We start from the raw sequence: 11,862 nt of genomic DNA, 5'->3' as shown, positions 1-11,862 counted from the left end.
CCTTGTTTTGATTATCCAGTATAATGTCATCAAACACAACAACAGAATTATCGAGACATTCATCTAATGGCTTAACATCTGGTTCAAAAGTGGCTATATCCAATCCATCATATAGCTTCATCAGCTGCTGATATTTTAATTGTTCCAAGCTCTTAGAGAAGATATACAAGTGCCTGTTTTTCCAGTCTAACCAGTTGGGTGCCAATAAAAAATTATCAACCATTAGTGTAGTTTTACCACAAGCAGATGGCCCAACAATAAGACACCTAATATTATCAGGCAGCAGCACTCCATTTATCTTATTCTGCTGTTCAGGTTCTGGCAGCCTTTTTATAACATCCCAGGTGCTCATATTATCACTTTGTCTGCATCGATCCAGCTGTTTTCCGGTTGACCTAGCCATTTGACAAGTAACTTGTTGCCTTTTCTGCGGATGATTTTTTCTATGAGATATGTGTCAGGCTGTTTAGTTTTGCTGAGCTCTTGTTCATAGAATCTGCCTTTGAGAATTTCTCCTCGGTGATCTTTTATTATATATGTGTTAAGGGTCCCGGGTTTAACTTGAACCACTGTAAATAATTCAGTGCTCCAGTTTCTCGTAAAGCCTCTTTTGAATAAGTGCTTATATTTGCTGATTCTTACTTGGTCGCCCACCCTGTATTTGGCCCTTCTTGTTGTTGGCTGGTATCTAGGATAATAAACAGTCCTGATCAATTTTTGCTCATCAGATGAAGTTACTTCAGAGGGTTTCATGTTGATTGTGGAATGGACCGAGTTGTTATATTTATGTAGAAGTTCTGGTAGGATTGTAAGCCATTTATAATTACCTTGGAGTGTAAATTGTTTATACATAAGATTTTTTAAGGTTCTGTTGAATCTCTCTACAATTGAGGCTTTGAGATCACTGTAACTCGAGTAATGTTTTATTGCCTGGCTTTTAATAAATTGTTGAAACACTGAATTATAAAATTCTTTGCCATTATCTGTTTGCAAATAGCGCGGTGATCTTCCACTCTGATTGATGATTGTCCTGAAGGCTTCTGTAACACATTTTCCAGTCTTGGATTTGAGTGGCACAGCCCAGGCAAATTTTGAAAATGTGTCTATCACAGTGAGTAGATACTTGTAGCCCTTGTTGATTTTGTCCAAGTTTTTCAACTGCCCACTTGACAACTCAATCAAGTCGCTCTGCCATAAATCATCTATGCCTTTTGTGACTACTGGCAGTCTCTTATAATTATGCCTGGCTTGTCTGTGTAATTCATCAACAATAATTTGTCTAGACATAATATGTAAACAAGAATATTGCAACTATGGGGTGTTCAGCAGCTGATACTGCAGGATTTTCTAAATATAATTTGTCCCCTATTTGTATTTTAAATTCCAGAGAGCCATCATCTTCAGTATAGGCTGTTTCTAATGTATTGGGATCTGTAAAATCCTCTAACTCCACACTGGTGATTTTCGGTTTGTTCTCAGCATTTGTTATCGATAAGGTAGGGTAGTGGTGTGCCTGTGGCTGATGCCAATATTTGATCTTGATTGGTCTCAATGTGCCCCCAACAAAAAACTGGTAATAAAATTGTGCAGGGGACAGCATATATATTTTGCCGCCTGGTGTAAATGGAGAATCATATTCTTTGTTGGGGATGCTGTACAATTCAAGAATTACTGTATGTTTTGGATTCTCGATTATGCCTGTTATTTCTTTTTCTGCTGTGAGCAATCTGCTTGTTACAGATTCAAGGTGCTCATTGATGGTCCTAACAACATCATCGTGGCCTGGCTTGATTTTTACGTCCACAACAAGTTTCTTGTATTGTTGCACAATCTCTTGAAGCTGGGTGGCAAAAACAGACAGAGCATTTGCTTGATTGGATTCCATGGTCCCTAGCTGTTGCTTGATATTAGCTACAATTTGTTGCAAATTTTCAACAACTGCCAATTTTGAATTTTGAGCAGTAAGATCATGGACCTGTCTTCTGATATCCTCAAACAGAGCATGCAATTCATTAATATGTTGATTGGTTGGTAGAGTGGCCACTGTCTGAGTGAGTTGTTTGATCTCTGCCTGGATATTCTTGATATCTTCTGATTTCAATATCCTATTCACAGCTCTCTTTATATTTTTAAGTTCCTGTGATGTGGGAAGATTTGATACTGTATTCTGCAAAGATTCAAGTGCCAATTTTACATTGTTTAATTCAGAAGCATCAGCCACATTTTGCATAGCATTTTGGAGCAGGACTATATCTGCCTGAGTGGGTGTGGATTGTTGTAAAATTTCAAGTTTTGTTTGGATATCATCGATCAAGTGATGAAAATGAGATAGCTCAGATTCAGTGTTGAGGTTTTCAAGCTTTGTGATTTGGTGCTGGACACTAACAAGAGTATCTACAATCCCAGGCAGGCGAGTTTCTTGTACATTTGCCAAATCACTTTGCACTGCTGCTATTGTACCTTCAAGATGGGTTATGGTACTTTGAATTTTTCCAAAATCTTCATATGTTTCAAGTTGCAGCTTAATGTTTGCTACACTCCGAGTTATTGCATTCAAAGCATCGGAAGATGGCAAATTGTTCATAAAATTTTCAAGTGTCTCAATTTTTTCTTTAACCTCGGCTATGGCATTGTGCAGAGGATCCAGATTAGGTATTTGGAGTGACTGAATCTGTTCTTTTAGAGTGGAAATGACTAGATCAAAATCTTCCTGTGATTTTATGCTTTTGACAATTGTTTGGAGCTGTGTCTGGACATTATTTATCTGCTCTTCCAATTGCTGTTTCAATTGCTCGGAATTGGTGGCCTGGGTCTTAAATTTGGCTTGAAGAGCTGCTACAGCTTCTTCTAAACTTTGAAAATTATCTAATGTGGCCAAATCAGTATATTTCTGAAGCAGCACTTTGAGTTCAGAATCAATTTTAAGAAGAGGGTCCATGCATTGTGATTGCAAATTTGTAATTTCTAATTGAAGGCTGGCATTGAGTGTGGCTTGTAAAGCTTGTAAATCACTTCTCAATTTCTTGACTCTGACATCAAGCATCAGAATCTCATCACTGTGATCTTCATGCCTTGTATGGCCAAATATATCATTAGGCATTTTTGTTTTAGTGGTTATTTATTATAGAGTATCTGATTCTTAATTCTATAAAAAAGGGTATAAGCTTGTCATATGACCCAGGGACCTCAATATATAAGCAGTCACCAGCAGAAACAGTATAAACAGTGCCAGAAATCATGTTTGAGTGCTTAATTCTATAAATATTTCTCCCTATTGAAATTTTAACATCACCCTCAGGGGTTGTAATAAATTGCAATTGACCACCTACAGGTAATTGGTAATGATTTAAATTATTGTTAAATATGTACAATATTTTGCCTGTTTCATCATTATTATCTGTAAGTATGCTGTTCAGATGAATAATTAACAAGCCACTCAGTTTAGACAGCATATCAGAAGAGGGTTGTGGTGTTGGCAGCTCCATAATAGCCTGTTTTTTGAACCCAAATAAGTTCATAGGCATGTTTATTTATTTCAAATCATGCTCTGTAATTGGGCATTGTTTGCCATTTTTCAAATCACAATGCCCCCAAGGTAAAGTATGTATGTCACATGATAAAATGCATCTCTTATCATCATGTGGGTCCAGGGCCACTTTTCTTACAACATTGCTAGTCAGCAAGTGATCCTCACTCTGAATTCTATTTTCTGATGTTCTGATTAAACTCTGGGATTTGAGGCAATTTTTATAATCTTCAAACACAAGATCTTTTTCCACAGTAACTCTGCCAATACCCTTGGCCTTTTTGGCAACAGCACCACTACATGTCTCAAAACTGTACACCTTGGCTCTTAACCCAGCAAATTTCACAATAACATCACCACATGTCTCATCTTTTAACTTGCCAGGCACCTTTTTGTTGTGGGGTTGAATCCTTGTATGTTCACTGGTATCAAAGTATTGAAACAATTCAGGCTGTGCCATATCTTGATAAACATCTTCTGTTTGAATATCAAGAATAAAACTATCCGTGTCCATGTACAATAATTTTACACGATCACCATAAAAAGGTTTCAGCACATCATAATACAATGTTAACATATGTAATTTGGACAATTCCAATATCGCAGCCCCTACATAAATAGGTTTATCAAATTTGATTTTTGTTTTCATCATGTTGAAAAGTGCCATGTGCTCATCATAAATTCTTCTGTAATTGAAGTTGGGCCTTGCAACCAATTTTTTGCTCCGGCCGGGGTCAGTAATTATTTTAACATCGGTATGTTTTCTGACATTTTCAATTGTTTTGCCATACACTGAATTCACCATCAATTTAAACAAGCTCTTATCAAATTGGCTCTTTGCAGATGTTCGAAGCTCCGTGTTTGTATCAATGTATGGTTTCAACCATTCTGAGTGCCTGAACCTTAAGACTTTTCCAACTTTGGTCACTTGGACACCATGTTTCATCAGGAATTGGAGGTTTTTATAATATATGACATAACCCTGTTTTGGCTCCAGTGTCATCATGAGCTTCTTCTGTTTAGAGCCAGGTGAGCACTGAACCTCGGGAATTGGGGGCAGATCAGAAAATTTGTTGTGTAAATGATCTGGAAATATCAGTTCAGTCTCTAAGAAGAGGCCATATTCACTGTCATCAAAATTCTGAAGATCTTCAATATTGAAATCTTCAACCCACTCAAGCCCTGCATATGGCAGTTTATCCATCATAGCGTGACCATAGAGGTTGTTTGCATCTACATACAGTATATAATTTGATGGCCGTGCTGGATCATAATCAGGCATATGCTTGTTATTTGCTCTGGCATATCTCTGGGAACATTGCACCATCCCTCCTCTTATACATTTCTCCATAAACAGATACATATCTTGATCGTGGATCAGATCCAATTGCTTTTTGGTGTTGAAAAACATTGCAGACCATGCTAGGCCCGGGGCACTGTAAAAATACACTGGGTCCAGTCCATAATTTTGCATGGAAGATTTTCTGAATGTCATATCATGTATTATATCAGTTGAGAGGGTCACATCAAGTTTCAAATAAGCCATGTGATAATCACGAAATGTCTTGCATTTTAAACTCTTCCACATCAATTTGGCATGGTGATAATCTTCATCAGTGATTCCAGATCCTCTGATTTTGCTGTAAAATGCTTCTTGTGGTGGCAGGGAACACTCATCAAATTTAGAAAAATCTGAGACATAGTCATATGGATATACACCCTTCCGCCTAATTAATTTCAGGTCCTGATTTGGAAACGAGGCACGTGTGATTTTCAAGTCATCATCAGATAATTGAGAGGCCAGTGTATCCAGGCTAGCAGGTAAAAATCTGTAAGAATCAAGAAATCTTATGTGAATAGGAACACCATCAACTTTAATTATCTTGGTAATAGATATATATTTTTCATCATTTTCAGCTAAAATGTTTAAATTCTGCTTGTCAAACCCCTCGTACCTGATCAAATGATGGAAATCATAATTGGATGCTCCATGGCAAAATATGGGGATAAATCTTGGTCTCTTGATCTTAATATTACAGCTATTACACAGGGCCATTAAGAATTTACCATCTGTATGAGAATGGTGATGAACCTTGATATTTGTATCTGAAAATTCAGAATCACATACCGGGCATTTTTCTGCATTGTTGAAATCCTCAATCTGTTCCTCTGTTAAAGGCAACATGGGTTTTGATATTAATAAGATGTTAGATGCTATGTCACGGCACTCATTTTCTATTCTATGTGCAAATATTTTGATGGCATTTGGTCCCTTGTATGAATATTCTTTAATAACAACACCATCCTGTACAACCACATAACAAAAGCTGGAAGGTTCATGTAGCTGGTACGGTGTAATTGATGATTCTTCTGGATCTGGGCTACAGAATGCAATAGGTTTGAGGTTCGATTCGAAATCACAGACAATATATGCTGGGTGTTCCAACAAGGCTTCAAACTTTTTGAATTTGCAATTTTCACTTGGATTGGGCATCACCATATGAACAGGTTTATGGTTCCCACAGTATTTCAGATGCTCAATTAACTTGTTTTTAGCAATTTCTGCATTCTCTTCCCGAACCCCCTTCACCATTTTTTGACCATCAAATACAGTTAAACATCTTCTGCACAACTTGAATATTTTATGAGTTTTGTCTAGTTGTGTTCTCACTAAAGCTTCAAGATTATGTATCAGAGTATAATGATATGTGCCATCCCCTTCAATTAAGAGCAGATCAATCGGAATAGCAGATTCATCATCAAGTGTACTGATTCTGAGAGGTGCTATCGGGCAATTGCCAGTGGAACAAATAAATACATTAATAGATAATTGTTTGCCATTGATGTGTCTGGCCCTTTTTTCAAATTTATCAATATTCTGAACTGACATTGGATATTCTAAACCCTCCAATGCATCGTCAAAAAGATGTTCATGTTGTTTGTAATAACTTATTCTCTCAGGATGCCTTGAAACTAGAAACAAAGCAGCTAATATACACCACAGAAAACATTTCTGGTCGGTATTTTCTATATTAACCACGGCTCTTTTGTTTTTGATATTGGCAGGTAATGGCACATAAGTGGAACCTTGTAATGGGCTGAATTCAGAAATATTAACATATAACTTGTGTGATGAACCGCATAGGCTCCATCCGGACTCTTTTGCCGCAAATTCAGAGTGTTTGATATTTAATTGATCTATCAAATTGCCTATTATTGTGTCTAAATTTGCATTTGAATATACCGGTACAGTTTCTGTTATGTGGGGATGTGTAAATTTTGTGCCATTTGGCTTCTTATATTGTACAAACAATTTGAGGGAGAGCTTATAAGAGCCATTTTGTGCATTAAGAATTGCCTGCAGATTAGGATTTATACTGTTTAAGAAATTCTCAATGCCGCATCTTGGCTCTGATACAAACCGGTGATCCCTTAATTGGCCGTTAAAACTGCTACGGATAGGTTCATGGCGTGGCTGTTTTGCTGCTCTGGCATTAAGAGGTGCTTCGTGCCTTCTTTTCAAACCAGATGTTGATGACTGTGCAGAGCAAGTATCTTTATGTTTATATGTGAAATATTCCATGTTATATTTTCTATTGCATTTGGGGCAAATTTTTGTGGGAGTTTTGTATTTGTCTGGATTACAAATTTTTTGATGCTTGGCCCAATTAGAGCTGGATATATTCTTATTGCATTGATTACAATATTTTTGATTCGGCATTTTTGTTGTTGTTTATTATATACAATTTCCTGGGATTCAATTCAAAACTTTATACTGGATAAAAAATATCAGTTGGGTTCAGCACTGTACTTTGTGTGTGTGTATGTATATATGTGTGTATACACTTAATATTTTTGGCTTTGGTATTTATATACAATTTCTTGGGGTTCAAATCAAAACTTTATACTGGATCAGTTGAGTTCAACACTGTACTTTGTGTGTGTGTGTATGTGTGTATGTGTATTAATATTTTTTGGCTTTGGTATTTATATACAATTTCTTGGGGTTCAAATCAAAACTTTATACTGGATCAGTTGGGTTCAGCACTGTGCTTTGTATGTGTATGTATATATGACCTTACTTGGATTATTCCGCCAAATTATATGCTTCAAGTCTCCTATATTTTGGTGGAGTAGTGGGTTCCACTGCCAATCCAGCAATAGTGAAGAATCTGCACTGTACCCTGGCTTTTATAGTTTTACAGAGCCAATAGAAACACTGTATGGGGTACATTCAGAAACATGAGCTATTCTCTAACATTTTTGCCGAAGTACTTTCTTCTGAATGCACATCCCGTTTTTCTGCTGAGCATACATGCAATCCGTACCGCAGCGCCTCCACGCTTAGGGGAGCGGAATTGTCTGGAACTAATCGATGCAATCCATACCGCAGCGCCATTGCCTCCCGGCGCGGCGGTGGACAACTCTGGAACTAATCGATCAGAATAAAACTGCCCGAGCTCGCTCTAATAAGACTCAATGCAGGCAAATAGAACTGTGCACCGTGCGGAAAGTATCGATCCCACCGCTTTGGGGCCGTCATGCGCACATATTGTTCAAGTATTGATCTTATACTTTCTCGGGGCTTGATTTTATATATGAACAGATTACAACAAATAAACTGAATATAACAAATGCAAAATATCCTAGTTTCTATTCAATCCATTTATCTGAATTGAAGAAACCAACAATTCACATATCCCCATATCATTGTATGCTTGTCCTATTATTTTACTAATAGGCAATGTTCTTGAAGAGTCCTAATAGGCAATGTTCTCAAAGAGGCCTAATAGAACAAGATACAGCGGTATGAGAAAATATGTAAATTAAAGATATTTTAGTAATATACGACGTCTAAGAAAGGAATATTCAGCTCCAAAGTACTTTGTTTATTGCTTGCTACCATTTCCCTATTACTGGCAAAAGAAGTTAAAAATATTGACATAATGAAAAAAATTGACTTGTTCCCAAGTATTCACCGAGTTCAGGCATTTGCACATAGATGGGTCTGTTGTCACAGAGCAATTCTAGAAGAATTACATTGTTTTAATATTAGATAAACAAATTAAGCCTGGTATCCAATTGAACTTAAACCAGAAATAAATATGTATGTGTGTGTGTGTGTGTGTGTATGTGTGGGTGTGTGTATGTGTATGTATGTGTGCTTTTGCAGATGCTACCTTATGGGGACACTCGTCAGTTGTGAATCCACCTTATGGGGACCACACCGACTTGTGGGGACCAAAATCCGGTCCCCACAAGGAAATCGTTACGAAAATACATTTAGAAGCCTCGGATCACTGCCCTTGAATTTTTGAGGAACGATAATGAAATTGCCTAATAGGAAGTAAATGGAAGAACCTGATGGATAGCATCCTTACTTGGGAAAATTTGTTTTTCACGTGTCCTCATAGGGTGGCAAATTTCAGTGCAACGTGTGGGATGAGCTTACTATTTTCCGCACCAGGTGGCAGAAAAATCGCGTCCGCGTTACACACCCACACGCTCTGGTTTTATCGCCCTTGTCGGTACCCGGGGGGAAGTGGAGTAAAGGGGGAAGTTTCGGGTGGTGGTGCGGTGAGAGGGGGAGCGCATACACACGATTTCTTTCCGAGTAGACCTTGTGGGTACCGGAGAATCACCTCCCGGTCAAAGGCCAAGATATTCAAGGTGTATCGGCGCTTGTCAGGAGAGGTTGAGACAGTGTCTGGCTGATGGTCACTTTTTACCCCACAGCTTTCTGGAATTCGATTTCTGAAATACTTTTAATTCTTATTATTTGGCGCCATTGCCCTCTACCTAAATCTATGTTTCGCAACCGGTGTTCCTCCCCAAGGTCACGGGTGTGCTGCGAACTTTTCTTGTAGTAACAAATTGAATATAAATTATTTAATCTGACTACCATGCGAGAGATCCGGGTTCGATCCCCAGCGGGGGAGAACCAGTATATTTTCCATCTGTTCAAGCGGTTCTGGCGCCCACCCAGCGTCGTATAAAGTGGGTACCTGGAGAAAACTTTTGGCGAAAGAAGGTGGCCATGGACGTGGTGCTGATCACTTCACCCCCACCTTCGACCGTGATCAAGAAAGTGTAGGGTCCAAACTCCACACCCACTTTACTCCTCCATGGCATAGTGCAATGCACAGGGAAGCACTTTACTTTTTACCTTACAAATTTGTTTTCTTATGTTTGTACATCGCGCTGCGACGCCAAGGGTCCCGGGTTCGTATCCCGGTCGGGCTTGGTTGTTTGTGGCAAGGGTCAGTTTGTTATTACACCTACATAATCTCTACAGGCGTTTCGGATCCATATAATCAGCTGCATGAATCGTTTCAATAATAATAATAATAATAATAATAATACCAAAAGTACCTATGAGTGCAGTGAAATGTATTATTATTATTATTATTATTATTATTAGTAGTAGTAGTAGTAGTAGTAGTAGTAGTAGTAGTATTTTTAACTGATTATATTGTAACTCATTCCTAAACTTTTAATTTATATCTACAGTGCCGTAATTTTTTTTTTTTAGATAAATAAATTTTATGATGTGCCGTGTTCAATACTGGACAATTTATGGTATTCTGCGAGGACAAGAAGGTTGCGGAACATTGCTCAACCTTTACTTTTACAGATGATCGAGTATTTTGAGGGGTTTAGAATTATCAGAAGGAAAAAGAGGGGAACACCATACTTTCGGAGGTATTTTCTTATGCCCTGGTACCTTAAAATTAACTCAGGGCGTGAGTTCCGCGATTTTTCTTTTACGGATTCCCTTTTTGATTCATCCTTTATTGTCCTTATTTTTTTGTTTACTGTAACTCACTGCGACATTGGCATGAAGAACCAAATTTGTTTGGTTTTCCTGAACAACGTTGGTTTTACAGCATTCTACGAGGAAATAAGTAAGATTAAAATAAACGTTAATAATAGTAGAAGGTAAATGTGTGTTAGTGTTCAACATTAATAATATTTATGAATACAGATACAAAATCACATAAGTGTGTAATTGGTTTGGTAATGTTTTGTTAGGATAGGTTATATTGTGTGTCGTGCGCCTTAATGTTAGTGTTAGTGTCAGAAGGAAGTCATGAGCTAAAAAGACGTCCGTTAAAAGTGTAAAGTTAGAGAGGCCCTATCAAGGGTAAATACATGTTGTTTAGTTATTTTTCCCACTTATTACTCCTTGATTCAACCTCGATAGCGAGAAAAGATTAAGATTCAGTTGAAGCGAAGAAACTTCTTTTGGTACTTAATTACTGTGCTGCGTAGGGAGTAAAACCACAGACTAAAAAACGAGGGAAGAACAACGCCAACACCTATTTTGTTCTTTGTTTCTTGACTGTAAACTTACTGTTCTCTAGGACACAGCCTATATATTATGCAAGTTCTGTCCCAAAAGTAATTAGACTAATTCTGGAAAAATCGTTTTGTTGAAAGTACTGGTGTGTTTAAGGGGGCTATCGAATTTGAACCTTCTCAGAACATTCTCTGCACATAAATACTATCAATTAAATTCAATACCAATTTTTTTGCCCGACCCTGTGGCCGAGTGGTGTCGACCTCCGTGGCGGAGTGGTTAGCACAGCGCGCTACAACGCCAGGGGTTCTGGGTTCGAGTCCCGGGTAAGGCATGGGTATTTGTGTTTGTCCAGTTGATAAGAAACAAAGAAAAATGTAAGAATTGAAAAGTGTAAAAGTGAGAAAAAGAGTGAATGGTGGGGGATACCTCCGTGTAGGGGGTATTTCCTTCTAAAAAAAATAAAAAAATAAAAAACGAGTGGTTAGCATATCGCGCTGCGACGCCAAGGGTCCTGGGTACGAATCCCGGTCGGGCTTGGTTGTTTGTGAATGTCCATTCATCAATTTCATCATTTCATCACTCATCCCCATCTTCGCAAATTAGCCTAGAGGCACAAAACGCGAAGTAGAATAAACTAAATCAATCAAAAAATCAATACCAATTTATGTGATGTAAAAATGTGAATAGAATTTATATTTTTTCACATATGCCTTCTTGAATGTAACAATGCTATTGTACGTTTAATATTGTTGCCAAGTTGCTGGATGACTTAGAGACAGTCAAAGACGACAGTTGCTACCACTAAGAATCCAGATACCTGTACCCTGCACCGTCCCGTTTCAATTTATTCATCATTGTTGCGGCCTACCTTCAAACTGTTATGGGTTTTCAGCGACGCATTTATGCGCAGCAACCATAACTTAGCAGGGGCAAAGGAGACACTTGCTCCCAATTTCTTTTGGTTTATGGAGATTCACGAGATAATGGTACTTTTGTTAACCTCCTGAAACCCGAGGACTAAAGTAATCAGTAA

This window comes from Lepisma saccharinum, chromosome 15 (genome assembly GCF_977018435.1).
Source record: "Lepisma saccharinum chromosome 15, izLepSacc3.1, whole genome shotgun sequence".
NCBI classification, from domain to species: domain Eukaryota; kingdom Metazoa; phylum Arthropoda; class Insecta; order Zygentoma; family Lepismatidae; genus Lepisma; species Lepisma saccharinum.
This window is presented reverse-complemented; position numbering follows the sequence as displayed.